A 15,227-nucleotide genomic window follows, 5' to 3' on the forward strand; every position below is an offset into this window, starting at 1 on the left:
CATGGAGCAGGACAGTTTTGGCAGCTTGCACGAATTTTCGGAGGCTTTTTCGGTCTTGGTTTCCCCCCCCCTCTCCCTCCCCCCCCTTTCCTTACGAGTGGCTTCCTGAGCATGCCTGGAGAATGACAGGCATCCCTTTAGGCTGGCTGACCCCACCTTTGGCTGCAGCCTCGCCATTGGCTGCCTATTAGAATAAATTGAGGACAATGCATACCACTGGCTGCCAATTTTAAACATCAGGGATATGTATTCACTTAGCTTTGACTTCTTGGGAGGGGCCGAGGCACGGCTGTAACTCTGCAGACTAGGCTGGTGGGTTTCAGACAGCTTGGGAAGGGGAACCTCTTCGGCTGCGCTCCTGGCCGGCCGGACGCTGCCGCTTCCCTACCTGCAGGCAAAACCCTCTCCGCGGCCTTGAGGTAAGGGCTTCCCGATACCGCAGCGGAAATGTTTCTGTCCGGAGTGATGCAGCGAGGTTGGCTTTTCCGCACTGGCCAGATGCGATGTCTGCACAGGCAGCTTTTACCCTCCAAGAGGGCCCGCTGCTTCCTTGGGCTCTTGCACAGAGGGGGGAACGTGTTGGTTGTGAGGTGCAGTTCAGGTTTGCTCACTCGGGCCACTGTGCATTGTCCCAACCGGGACAGAAGGAAGATTTTACGGGCAGGATAGGTGGAATTCTTGCCTGTCTGTCTGTGTCTCCATCCACCTACCCATCGTCCCACTAGGCTGGCCAGAGGCTGGACCTCCATTGTTACAAGCCTTGACTGTGGAGCAGTTAATCTGTTCATGTTTTATTTGTTTGGGGAGAGGGGGGGGAGTAAGGGAAGCTCTGCATTCTTTAAACGAAGTGATCCCCCCCTTCCCCGTTTTCTTTTTGGCAATCCGAGACCCCCGTCTGCAAAAGCTTAGCCCTGTCGAGACAAGACAAATCACACAGCTCGGCCCAAGTCCTGGCGAATGTTATGGATTCGAAGCGTTGCTGAAACAGATGTCCTCTCCCGGCTGTCTTTCATAAAAAAAACAAAACAACCCCCGAACTTTGTTGACAGAGAGCGCCATCCGTTTTGAGTTTCGTGCGTTCCGCGTGTAATGCAGCCTGTTGCCAGGATGTTTCTTATGAGGGAGCCTTTCCGGGTAGTCGGGGGAAAAAGAAATGCTCATGGGTGGGACCGGCGGATAATAGAGTTTGCATGGGGGAGCCGTTTCAGGAAGAGGGCAATTGGACTTTGGCGTGTGTGCCTGCTGCACGTCTGACATGCACAGGAGGCTTTGCGAGGAGCTGGTGACATTGCTTTTTTCTCATTGTCTATTTGTTTGCTTCATTCATACCCTGCCTCTCTCCCCACTGGGGACTGTAGTCAGCCGGCATTCTTCTCCTTTCTTCCATTTAACTCTCACGACAGCCCTGTGAGGGTGGTTCGGCAGAGAGGGCGTAACTGACTTGATGTCGCCAGCAAGCTTCCATGGCAGAGTGGGGGTTTGAACTTGGGGCCTCCTAGACTGTAGTCCTTGGGCGGCCAAACTGTGGCTCTCCAGCTGTCCCTGGAATACAATGACCATGAGCCCCTGCCAGCAGGGGCTCATGGTCATTGTAGTCCATGGACATCTGGAGAGCCACAATTTGGCCTCACCTGCCCTAATCCAACCCTTTAGCTATGACATCACATTCAGGGAGCTGAAAGGGGAAAAGATGAGCAGCAACAAAACTTAAAACTGGGAGAGGGGAAAAGGAAAAGAGCACTACTCCCTAAAGGCTTGTGAGTTCTGACTGGCTTGATGTCCCTGTTGATCAACATGCCGTTTTGGTAATTCTCCTTTAGATCTGTAGGGCTGGAAGGGGTCCTAGAGGGCACCTAGCCTACCCTTGCTAGATGCAGGGAGTGGGCGTCAACACAGGAGTTCTTCTATCCAGACACTGACCGATTGTGTCAGGGTGGGCAACAACAGGGTTATTAGTTAACATTACATGGATAAAACAGTTAATTGAACACTTGAGTCGGGATTTGAACCCGGGTCTTCCAGAAGCTAGTCTGATCCTCTTAACCACTCCACCACATTGGCTCTCCGTTCATATGTTCATTCATTGTGGTTTCTTTCTCTCCTGGATGGGATGTGTGTGTGGGGGGGGGGGAGGCAATTAGGGATGTCAGCTTTGGGTTGGGAAATACCTGAAGCTGGAGGGGGGCTGGGGAGGGGGGGTCAGGGACAGGAGGGAGCTCAGCAGCAATGTGGTGCCATAACAGGCCACCCTCCGAAGGGGAACCAATCACTGTAATCTGGAGAGGGGCTATCATTTCAGGGGTTCTCCAGGTGCACCCTGGAGGTTGGTAACCCTAGGGACAACACAGTTTGTCTTGGCAGCCATGTGGTCAAACCCCCAGGATATTCTCCTGTTCAAGCCCTGTTGAAATTAATTGGAACATACATAAAGTATTTCTCATTTGCCCAGATGGTGTAGTGGTTAAGAGCAGTGGCCTCTAATCTGGAGAACCAGGTTTGATTCCCCACTCCTCCACATGCAGCCAGCTGGGTGACCTTGGGCCAGGAACACAGATTTATCTGCATTTCCTTTTTTGCCCTGGAGGCAATGGGGCCTATGTCGGGGCAGGCCTAGTGTGGCAGGGGAAGATTCGGGCCATCCTGGCCCAGCTCCTCCCCTGACTACAGTGTCCTGGAAGGGACATGCCCCAGGCAGTTCTGCAGTGCTGCACAGTGCTACGGAGCCACCTGGGGCATTTTTTTTTTGTTTAGGGATGTGTTATTGCGTCCCAATGCAATACTGCATCCCTAAACAAACAAGCCTCCAGCACCTCACAGCTCGGCAGAACCTCACCGCCCAGACTCCCATGTGGAAGCACAGATCTGGGGCAGACAAAGTGCACCCAGGAAAATGCTCCCCCATGCAGGAGCAGGAAGAGGCAAGGCAATACAAGCATGAAGACGTAGCCCACTGTGGAGCCTCCTGCTCGGTAAAGGTCCAGGCCTCACCTGAAAGTTGAAAACAATATGGAGGGAATTCTTGGGAAGATAACAGCAATACAAAAACAGCACTGTTTTCAGGTATGATAGTCATCAGGTAACATTCAGGTATGATAATCAAAGGTACACTATATTATCCGAAATGTGAACTCCACAGTTATACAAAAGGAAGTCCTATGAAAAGCAAGGACTAGTGCAACACACAGCATAAACACACCTGCTTAACCATCAGTGATAGTCCCTTATAAGGGATCGACAAATGTCGACAAGGAGCAATCTGAAGTTCACAAGAAGCACTACACTCAATCCAAGTTTGATCTGAAGTACACAAGAAGTGCTGCATTAAGTCCACATTGGGCTCTGTTGGGACAGATATCTAAGGTAATTCAATCTGTTTCGAATCTCTTTTTCAATGAGTCACAGGATAGCCACGTAGACATAGCGCTGGTTTTGAGGAGCTTGAACCTTGGGCCAGAGTAACGCAGCATGCTTACTTGTCTCCTCAGAGCCAAACATGGACTTCATGCCGTGGTTCACTGCAAGTGGATCTTCCCGTGCAAAACAGGAGAATCTGCTTCTAAAGTGCATCATTCATTGTAGGAGGAAAATAGTGTACTTCAGATTAAAGGTGGATTTAGCGGAGCGCTTCTTGTGTACTTCAGATTAAAGGTGGATTTAGCGGAGCGCTTCTTGTGTACTTCAGATTAAAGGTGGATTTAGTGGAGCGCTTCTTGTGTACTACAGATTAAACGTGGATTTAGTGGAGCGCTTCTTGTGTACTTCAGATTAAACGTGGATTTAGCGGAGCGCTTCTTGTGTACTTCAGATTAAATGTGGATTTAGTGGAGCGCTTCTTGAGTACTTCAGATTAAATGTGGATTTAGTGGAGCGCTTCTTGTGTACTTCAGATTAAACGTGGATTTAGCGGAGCGCTTCTTGTGTACTACAGATTAAACGTGGATTTAGTGGAGCGCTCTTGTGTACTTAGGTTGCTCCTTGTCTGCATTTGTTGATTCTTTCTTTATATGGCAGTATCACTGATGGTTAAGTGAAAGTGTTTGTTCTGCATCTCACCTGAAGTTCAGCAACTCCCTGCCTATACCCCCAAAAGAGCCATCTCGAACTGGCTGCGGATCCCTTGTTGGTCCTCAACAAGGGCCAGAGCCTTCTTGGTCCTGGCCCCCACCTGGTGGAACGAGGAGATCAGAGCCCTTTCCGAACTTCCACAGGTTCTGCAGGGCCTGCAAAAGGGAGCTCCTCCACCAGGCGTTCGCTTGAGGCTGACCGACTTGGAAAATCTGCTGGTCCCCCCCTCAGACACCCTTCCATGACTGAACAATTTCTCCAGTGTTGTTGTTACTCATGTTGTGTTATGAATTGTTACCTGATAAGATTGTTGTGATGTTTTATTGAAATTTTCATGATGTTATAGATTGCATACATTTACATGGAACATTATAACAATGTTCCATGTAAACTGCCCAGAGCCGTAAAGAATGGGCGGTATAAAAATCCAAATAAATAAAATAAAATAAAATAAAACTCTTCTCCACCCCCAAATCTCCACATATTGCCCAACCCAGAATTGGCATCCCTAGAAACAAATTATACATACCGGACTTATAAAGCACATTTTTTTACAGCATTTCACTAGATATTGATGGTCTGCTTTGCTTGAGAAGGAGACAAGGAACAAACACCGTTCAGTAATAGATGACATGGCCTCGGTGACCTCCAAGTTTCCGATGGAAAGGCCATAATTGAATCTGATCTCCAAATGCCTTCAAATCAGATTTCAACGTGGGCTAAAAGGCTTTGAGGCGTGTGACGAATGCAGCTAGCCACAAAAACGTCCCTTGATTCGCTTGCCAGCTTTCTGACCAAGATTGTTCTGCAAGCATTTCTGAAGATATGCAAAAGCTGAGCTCTGCCCCACACCCAAACGCGTATCCAGGCGAATGAACAGTGAACGGCTCTGTGGAAAATCTGTAGTTCTTAGAGAAAGAGATTTTGCTGGATTGGAAGCCTGCAGAAATCAATGATTGCTTCTTCGGAGGCTGCGCTGAAAGAGAACATGCCTGGCCCAAGGTAGCACAGGGAGCTTTATGGCCTGAAGTGGGGTGTGAGCCGGGGCCACCTCAGTCTGCCTACTGCATCACAGACCCTTTTTGTTTCTCTTTTTGTCATCAACCTCAACCCACAGTTTAGAGCGCCCCTTTTCAACCTTTTGACCATGGAGGAACCCCCGGAAATCGTTTCCAGACTTCAGGGAACCCCAGAAGCAGTGACATGTCCCGTCAGAGAAATGGGCACAGAAGTAAGGTGCGGGAGCCAGCCAATCAATCAACTGATCACTTACCAATTCCATTGTGGAGAAAGAGACTAGAGACCATTCCGCACACATTGGATAATCCATTTTCAATGTGCTTTTGCAGCTGGATTTTCCAATGCAGAACAGGGCTGATTCTGCACTTACTTTGTTTATTCCGTTGTGGTTCCTGCTGAATTCAGATCGATTTGAATTCGGGCATTCCTCTATTTCCCTCCCCCATTGAAATAGAAACTGTTCTGCATTTGATTGGGGAAGCTCAGAATGGGGGGGAGGGGGAGGGGAAGCCTCTTTCTTTTCTTGTGGTGGTGGGGGTGGTAAAGAGGATTGGAGACAGCAGAGAAGGGGAGGGGATCCAAGAGGCAAATCTCTGCTGAGAGAAGTTAGGGCTTCTGGAGCAAAATCACTTTAAGGGAAGCCTTGCAACTGGGAACCAGGAAGACTTTGAACTGATGCCCTGGCCAATCTGGGAAGTCTTCTTTGCTACAGCCTTGTGGCAGCAAGTTAATTTGCAAAGAGCAGAGAGCTGCACTCTTCCTGATGCCGGTTTTTCAAATATCGAGGCTTATATCCACTTCAGGATATCGCAGGGGAAAGGTAGGGTCACTATGAATCAATCATACATGTTGCAAATCGAATTCAGTGTAGATGGGAGAGATTAATTCAAACTGGGACTGTGTAAAAAATCCCATGCAGACTATACCCAGGATAATTTACTTCTAAATTGCTTCAACCCAATATATCTTTGGACTGAGTTTGAGTCCAGCGACACCTTTATAGCCAAATAGGTTTTCTTCAAGGCATAAGCACACAATAGCTTGTGGCAAGAAATATGCATGTAAAACGTTGTGTGCATGTGTTACCCTAGGCTAGGGGGTGGCCAAACTGGCAGGGGCTCATGAGAGTTGTAGTCCATGGACATCAGGAGAGCTACAGTTTGGCCACTTCTGCCCTAGACCCAGAGGGAGGCTGCACATGGACTGCTGAACCAGTCTAGCAATGAGAGACTATTTGGGAACAGTGACATTTCCCAAGGGTTGGGTTGTACTTGTAATACTAGCACATCTCACGATGCTTTCTGAGGTGGAACAGAGGTTGAAAAACTGACATAGTAGGATTGCCAACTTTAGGTTGAGAAGTTCCTGGATATTTGGGGGAGGAGCCTGGAGAAAGAGGGGCTTGAGAAGGGGAGAGACCTCATAGAGTAATAGAGTTGGAAGGGACCTCCTGGGTCATCTAGTCCAACTCCTCACACAACCTCCACAGGATATAATGCTGTGGAGCAGGGGTAGTCAACCTGTGGTCCTCCAGATGTTCATGGACTACAATTCCCATGAGCCCCTGCCAGCTCAGGGGCTCATGGTAACTGTTGTCTATGGACATTGGGAGAGCCGCAGTTTGGCCACCCCTGCCATAGAGTCATCTCTCCAAGGTAGGGATTTCCTCCAGGGGAACTGATCGGCTGGCTCCCGCATCTTGATCAGTCTCGATGCGTTCAACATGCGGGAGCCAGCCGATCAGTCAGCTGATCTTCGTGGTCCGGAGATCTGATGTAATTCTGAGAGACTTGCAGGCCCCACATGGGCCAACTTAGAAGCCAAGGGGGAGCAGCCTGTCATGTATTCCCGAGGATTCTTGGGCAAAGGAACTGAAATGATTCAGTCCCTCTTAGCTCAAGGCTGACCCTGCCAATAAGGCTCTCTGGACGAACCCTCGGGAGGAACGAACGTATCGGCGGCCTGTTTGTGACCAAGGCCGTTGGAACTAGGACAGACGGCTGTGGGAAAGTACCCTACTTGGAGACGATTCTGCTCAGTGGAAACGTTTGTTACATATTTCTGTGCTCTGCTCATACAGATAATAAATAAAAAGGGCCTCAGAGAGATGCAGGCAGAGGGTGTGAAAACGACCAGCAACCTGCCCATTCACACATCGACAGGCTGGATTTCCTTAAATAGGAAAACAAACAGCCGTATTGGAAATTAGTTCACACCAACTGGGGAACATCATGTCTAGCCATAAATACTTTTTCCGCTTGGATCTATCCAGAGAAGGGGGGAAATGCTTTGCTTTTTTTTAAAAGAACCAACCCACTGGCTGGCAAATTGCAACAGAGATCCCCCAACAATGCTGGGAAGATCGTCTCGATGCGTTTAACAGTCTAATAACTCAGCTATGTCAAGAGCTTAGGTTTTTAAAGGCTAAAGAACACGGAGGCAGAACCTGCAGATTTATGACACAAAATTCTGTGTCAACAACTATCGGTGGGGAGAAATGAGAAGCACCATCTCAAAAACAGCCGTGCTGCCCTTTCCCCAAGATGCTGGAGGGAGCTTGAAGAGATGCCCTCCCTCTGGTTTATGATCCCTCTACATGAGTAACTTATTTCCAGGGGTGGTCATTTGGGAATGCTACTTGGAAAGAGCACAAATGTTTAAGGCAGGGCATGAAATGTGAAACTTGAGCAAAAAGATGGGCTTTGTAGGGTTGCCAGATTGGGGTTGGAAAATACCTGGAGATTTTAGGGGTAGAGCCTAGAGTAGTGGTCCCCAACCACCGGGCCGTGGCTCCCTCTCCCTGCCCCCCCCCCCCCCGCAGTAAAAGGTAGGAAAGCAAGCGGAGCAGGGGCTCAGGCGGCGGCGACATCCCTGGGCAAAAGACTCCCCCCCCGGGCCTCAGTAAAATTGTCAAGCGTTGACCGGTCCCCAGTGATAAAAAAGTTGGGGACCACTGATTTAGAGCTTTCTTGACATTGTCATCTGACAGAAATTCTGATTTTATGAACTTAGGCAGATTGGGAGTGGGTGGGCAGGAAGGGATGTGCCAGTGTTTGTCTCTTGTGGTCCTTCCCTGCAAACCCAGGGAATTGCTGATCGCCACTGTGGGATGGCAGGTGAATTTCCTCCAGGCCGGGCTGGATTCTGGAGATTTTTGGTGGGGGGATCACTTGGGCATGAAATTGGGGTCAGGTAGCTGTTGGGCAGGTAGCTGTTAGTTCCTGCATTGTGCAGGAAGCTAGACTAGATGACCCTATTCTCGATTCTATGAATCGTGCACCTGTTTTGGAACGGAGGCTCTTTCCCCCAATATGAACCACCTGGTGCTTTTTTACGGCCCACCAGGCATGAGATGCTAACATTTAGCTATTAACAACCTATCCTGGCTGTGGTCCAGCAAACCTGGAGGGCTTTTCACTCTGGAGTATTCTTTGAGATAATAGTTGATATTTCTTCTGGTTTCAGCTTGAGTAATAATAATAATAAAAAACATTCTTGGTTAGGTCGTGTCACCAGCTGCCTTTCGATTAAGGTTTCCATTAACAAGAGTCTATGAGATCATGTGGTACGGCCCTCCCAGACTATACCACTTTGGCTGTAGTACATCAGAATGCACATGGTGGAGTGTATGTTTGAATACTTTGGGTACTGGGGAAAAACATCACCCCACACAGAGAATCATAGAATCATAGAATCATAGAGTTGGAAGGGGCCATACAGGCCATCTAGTCCAACCCCCTGCTCAACGCAGGATCAGCCCAAAGCATCCTAACTGGTCTTTCTGCAAAATTAGATGTACTTGCGTTTGTTTGATATGGGACTCTTAGATGCTGTGTTGTGTGGTATAACCCTAGCAGGACTATATTATGTGATATTTCTCAATATGTAATTTGACTCTGTGTGCAGAACACTCTGTTTCTAGTCAGGCCTGCTTAGTATTTGGATGGGAGGCACCAAAGGAAGTCCAGGGTTGTGCTGCAGAGGCAATGGGAAAACCACCTCTGTTCGTCTCCTGCCTTGGAAATCCTAAGGCTGGTTTCGTGAAACCCTGGGGTTTCTTGAGGGCCCTGGAAACCCCTGGGTGCGTATTAATTAATTTTTAATATATTCTAAATATATTTTAAAGGTATTAAACATTTATCAGGTGACAGGACCATATATGGTCCTGTCAACCCTCCCTCCCAAAATGGCCAATGAGGGGGTGGGAAGGGGAGGGGCCCCAGGTGGGCATGCCTACAGCTATGCTTCCCTATCATATTCCGCACCATTGCTTTAATTTGGGGGTTTCTCAGAGCCTGAAGAATGTTTCGGGGGGTTTCTCAACAGTAAATGTAAACAGTAAAACAATGCAAAGGACAAGTATTACAGGAATTAGGAAACTGCAAACAGAAAAGTAAGGCACAACACAAATATATATGTATTGTTATTGTTTCAATGGGGTTTTTATGGGGTAACTATGGTTTTAATTGTGAGCCGCCTCAAGGTGACAACAGTCATGAGAGGTGGGGTATAAATCTAAATAGAAGAAGAAGAAGAAGAAGAGTTGGTTCTTATATGCCGCTTTTCCCTACCCGAAGGAGGCTCAAAGCGGCTTACAGTCGCCTTCACATTCCTCTCCCCACAACAGACACCCTGTGGGGTGGGTGAGGCTGAGAGAGCCCTGATATCACTGCTCGGTCAGAACACTTTTATCAGTGCCCTGGCAAGCCCAAGGTCACCCAGCTGGTTGCATGTGGGGGAGCGCAGAATCGAACCCGGCATGCCAGATTAGAAGTCCGCACTCCTAACCACTACACCAAACTGGCTCTCCATAAATAAATAAATGATAAATAAATAACAAACAAATAAATAAATAAATGATAAAAAGTTGAGTAAAGTCTGCCCTACAGGATCACAAAAAGTCAGCTGTGACTTGACATGACTTTCCACCACCAGAGACGCTTCCATCGTTTTGGGACTTTTGGTTGGGATTAAACAGCTTTCCAAGCCATCTGCAAACAACTAAGCCGGGGGAATTGCATCACAGCCTCAGCAGGTCTGGGCAAACTGTGACCCCTCCTGCAGGCGCATAGTGCTGACCTGCAATGCATTATGGTCCGCCAGGACCTCTGGTTTTTGCAGTCTAGGGGCACCAGCAAAACCAGGTTTCTAGGGCCTTTAACAGGCCATCATAATTGCTTCGTTTGCTGCTACATAGGGTCACCACCTTCCCTGTGGGTCCTGGAGATCTCCTGGAATCAGAACTGACTTCCAGATGACAGAGATCAAGTCCCCTGGAGAAAATGGATGCGTGAAGGGTGGCCTGTATGGCATTATACCCCACTGGGGTCCTGCTCCTCCATAAACCCTCCATAATTATGATTTGCAGGGCAAATAACAAGGGGACTATTAGATATCCTGCCTAGCACAAGTGCTTTAGCATCCATTGCAGTAAAACAATTCCTGTTATTTCTGCTGGTTTGCCTAATAGTTGCTACCAGGCCAGTTCCGCCAGGCATGCATCAGATCAGGTTTTCTGGCGCCACAGTGCCAGCAATTAGATGGAACATTGCTATAAACTATTTTTTCTTAAGCCTTCGGGGTGTCTTTTACCATCTTAAAAAGATCTTATAATAATTCTTGATTCAATTGACAGATGGGAAATTTTTTGTTCCCAGTCCCCCTTATGTATCTCCTTGTAGGATCCTGTTTTTTCTTGTTCAAGAGCCCTGTGCCACGCTTGCAGTAGGTGCTAAAAGAGGACTCTTGTGAATTAAGCACCGTTTTACGCCGTGTTGACAACCTCGCCTTTTCTGTGTTGCAGGTTATTTCTTAGGGTTTCTCGTGAACCCTGTTTGTCTTTTGCTGAAAATAACGAAAAGTGATCTTTGGTTGGTTCTTCTTTCCACTGTTTTTTCCAATCTGTGAAAACATCTGGTATCTTCTGCTGGATTCTTAATTCCTCCTAGAACAAAAGAGAGCCATCCTGTCCCCTTTCAGCCTGCTCTTCTCCAGGCTGGGCATTCCCAAGTCCCTCAGCCTTTCCTCATAAGACTTTCAGATCCCTCAAGAGACCCATCCTGTCCCCTTTCCACCTCCTCTTCTCCAGGCTGAACATTCCCAAGTCCCTCAGCCTCTCCTCATAGGACTTTCAGGTCCTTCAAGAGACCCATCCTGTCCCCTTTCAGCCTGCTTTTCTCCAGGCTGAATGTTCCCAAGCCCCTCAGCCTTTCCTTATAGGGTTTGGTCCCCACAGAGCATGCTCAGAAATAGGGTTCAGGATTGCACAGTTGGTCTATTTCCAAAAGGATAATTTCTAAAGGCACACTCAGGCAAACTCTGCTGACCCTTTCAAATGTCTTTTCAACATCTAAATAAAGACATAAGGCTATTTACTCTCTATTTCCTTTTGCTCCTAAATTGACAATTGGAATTCTTCAAAGTCTACTGGTTCATTAATATTGCCTGATTAGGAATATTACTCTAACTTAATGCAATGTTAGCAATTACAGGTGTTGTGATCTTAAAATATTACCTTATTCATTTGCAAGTTATCTAATGAATCAATTAACTTTTGTGATCCTTTGGTTCCTGTTGTTTGGATAGAAGAAATCCATGTTTTCCTCTTAGGTCAGTGGTTGTCAACCTGGGGGTCGGGACCCCTTGGGTGGTCGAATGACCCTTACACAGGGGTCACGACAGGGCAAGCAGCTTGGACGGGGGGCATCCACACAACAGCCTTGCGGGGTAGATCGAGATAGAGCATTCCTCTGTCCGGAGCAGTGGAAAAGAGCGAGATCGGCATGGCGGGACAAGAGGCAGAGCTAAACGAGAAACCCTGGGAAAAAAACAATTTATATACAATCATGAACAATGGATCTTCACACCATTGGTCAGTTTCAGTTTAATTTCTGTGAAAGAACCCTTGCATAATTTTATGGTTGGGGGTCACCACATCATGAGGAACTGTATTAAAGGGTGTGGCATTAGGAAGGTTGAAAGCGACTGACTTAGGTTGTTTTATTTCATGTGCTAAGAACGTCCCTGGTTTGTTTCCAGATTCCAAATACTAGTTAGACGAACTGAAGGACTTGCATAGTTCAGAAGCCTCTAGCCAATTCAGCTGTGTTATGTAGCTATCTACAAAAAACAAAGATGTACTGTTTTTCTTCTCTTATGAAAGGTTACTTCTTTCTAATATATTTTGTTTTTGAATGCATTTTCTTCCTATTCTTGAAAGCTGCAAAATATATGAGGAGCCCTCTCTGAGACCTTTAATGCTTCCCACATCGCAAAATTAGACATGTCACGTTAACCTGCAAGAAGTGTTTGATTTCTTCCCTCACTTCCTTTTCTTAACAATTTCCTTATCTGATAATAGTAAATTATTCACTCATGAAAGCCTACCCTCCATAGGAAACGCTATAAATTTCACAGTATGCAGTCATGAGAAGAATTTAACTGGAATAAATTGCTATAACTGGGATAGCCACACTAAAGTCTGTCTGTCTGTCTGTCTGTCTGTCTATCTATCTATCTATCTATCCCCCTCCTGGATCAATTAGACTAGTGGTCCCCAACCACCGGGCCGCGGCTCCCTCTCCCCGCAAGCTTGCGGCCTGGGAGGCTTCTTACTGTGGGAGGGGGGGAGAGGAAGCAGGGCCGCGCATGGCGCCCGCGTGGCCGGGCCGCACATGCGCATGCGCAGCCGGAATAGCACATGCGCAGCACTTTTGCGCATGCGTGCATGCACGATTTTGGCCACACATCACGCATGCGCGGCCAGGCAATCGCCCTCCCTGCTGTCGCTAGTCCCCAGCCTCAAAAAGGTTGGGGACCACTGAATTAGACCATAGCCAGGCATAAAGGGGAGGATGAAGGGGTTCAGTTGTTCAGCTGGGGGCCCCCACTGGATGGTCATGGTGGGCCCTGGCTTCAACTCAGTGCCTGGTGGCCCTTCAGAATTTTGGGAGCTCTGTGATGGCTCACACCTCTGACAGCAACTCATTCCACCTTGTCTGGTCGAGGCTCGGCATGGGGCCAGGGATGGCCAGCAATTGTCATTAGCTTGGCAGAGAGAGAAAGCAACTTTTGAACGACCCCAAATAAGCTTCCACCTTTTCGAGAAGCCACACTGGCTTTACTGATTTCTAAATGTGATTTTTGCATGCTGGCATTGTTTACATTGTGTTTTAATTGTGAGCAGTGCCTTTTGGGATAGAAACTAATACAAATAAATTTCATTTCGGGAAGTGGTGTTTCTGCTCTAGTAAGATCTTTCTTCAAGATCGAGATAATTCCTGCCCTGGTATTCCCCATTACTCGGACTGGGAGGTGCCTCATGGCAACTGGTGGGGGATGGGGGCTTGCCAGGAGAAACAGGAAGGCCCAGGACATTTTGCCAGCATTGCGCAGGAAGTGACATCATCATACTGTGACATTACTATGACACTTTAGTATTGGAGTAAAAACTTTATGGTAAAAACGGCTTCTATGGCAGGGGTGGGTTCTGGTGGTGAAGGATCCTGGAATCTACTGGGGGGAGGGAGCTGGCAATTCTAGCCATTACTAAATATGGGTGTAAACATTGGACAATGAAAAAAGCTGACAGAAAGTTGATTCCTTCAAAATGTTGGAGAAGAGTTTTACAGACATTGTGGATTGCCAGAAAGACACATGTGAGTTCTAGTTCACAGAATCATAGAGTCATAGAGTTGGAAGGGGCCATCCAGGCCATCTAGTCCAACTCCCTGCTCAATCCAGGATCGGTCTACAGATTCCAGGAGAAGGATCTGTCCAGCCGCTGCTTGAAGACCACCAGTGAGGGGGAACTCATCACCTCCTTAGGCAGCCAATTCCATTGCTGAACTACTCTGACTGTGAAATCATCCTACATATAGTTTAAACCCATTACTGTGAGTTCTATCCTCGATTGCCAACAGGAACCTTCCAGATCCTTCAAGAGAGCCATCATGTCTCCCGTCAACACCCTCTTCTCCAGGCTGAACATTCCCAATTCCCTTCAGCCTTTCCTCAGAGGCAGCAGGAACAGTGGAAGACCCAATATGAGACAGAATGACTGAAATGAGGAATCCATGGCCCTCAGTTTGCAAGATCTGAGCAAGGTTGTCATTGATAGGATGTTTTGGAGGTCATTAATTCACAGGATCACAATAAGTTGGCAGTGACTTCATGATACTTAACACAAGACACACTCACACACTCTGTAGATGGTCCTTCCCTTTTCAGTGGTCTGACCTATCATTCTTTGCTGGTTTCTAGAACGTTTGGATTTTGAAAGGAAAGCTTGGGCCAGGGGTAGTCAAACTGCGGCCCTCCAGATGTCCATGGACTACAATTCCCAAGAGCCCCCTGCCAGCATTTGCTGGCAGGGGGCTCTTGGGAATTGTAGTCCATGGACATCTGGAGGGCCGCAGTTTGACTACCCCTGGCTTGGACAATCTGATAGTTACCGTAATTCGAGGCTGAGTCAAATATAAATACAAGGATGACGGTTACGTGTTTTTCTGAGCAGAGTGTTAGCTAGGGGACACTTTTACAACCCTTCCTGATTCACTGTTCTCTTTCAAATAGTCTCTGTGAAGAAAGGGGAGGGGGGGGAGGTTGGGTGATTGTTCCAGAACTTTAAAATCGCCACTTGCCTTCCCTTTCAAATCGTTCCAAAAGCAGGTGCCGAGAGACAGCCCCAGCTTCTGGGTGTCTGTAATTGAATCCAGACCCACAGTGTTTCCTCCAGCGCCAGGTCTTTGAGGTCAAGTTACAGGAGCTGAAACTGGAGAACTTCAAATGGAGCCAGGGTTTGTGCTGTGCCTGGGACAAGGCTGGGTCTCACTTGAAGGGTGGGACCTCTAGCATATCTAGCCAGTGTGGTGTAATGGTTAAGAGTGGCAGCCTCTAATTTGGAGAGCAGGGTTGGATTTCCTGCACCTCCTTCACACGCAGCCAGCTGGGTGACCTTGGGCCAGTCACAGTCCTGCTAGAGCTATTCTTGCAGAGCAGTTTCTCTCAGAGCTCTCTCAGCCTCACCTACCTCTCAGGGTGCCTGTTGTGGGGAGAGGAAGGGAAAGCGATCATAGGCCGCTTTGAGACTCCTTTGGGTAGTGAAAAACGGGGCGTATAAACCATCTCTTCTTCTTCATCTC

At 47.8% G+C, this 15,227-nt stretch overlaps 1 protein-coding gene across 6 annotated transcripts in view; it reads left to right on the plus strand.

Moving 5' to 3' along the window:
* The first annotated feature begins 216 nt into the window (after window positions 1–216).
* CALD1 (caldesmon 1) overlaps window positions 217–15,227 on the plus strand; it is a 193,193-nt gene continuing 178,182 nt past the window's right edge. For 2 of the 6 annotated variants that reach the window (XM_077340694.1, XM_077340696.1), the window contains exon 1: window positions 219–419. The gene's annotated coding sequence lies outside the window, so the exon portion shown is untranslated. Of the gene's footprint in view, window positions 420–15,227 lie in introns of all 6 variants that reach the window. The other 4 variants (XR_013231459.1, XM_077340692.1, XM_077340697.1 and 1 more) reach the window with 4 other exon arrangements.

This window comes from Paroedura picta, chromosome 5 (assembly GCF_049243985.1).
Source record: "Paroedura picta isolate Pp20150507F chromosome 5, Ppicta_v3.0, whole genome shotgun sequence".
NCBI lineage: Eukaryota > Metazoa > Chordata > Lepidosauria > Squamata > Gekkonidae > Paroedura > Paroedura picta.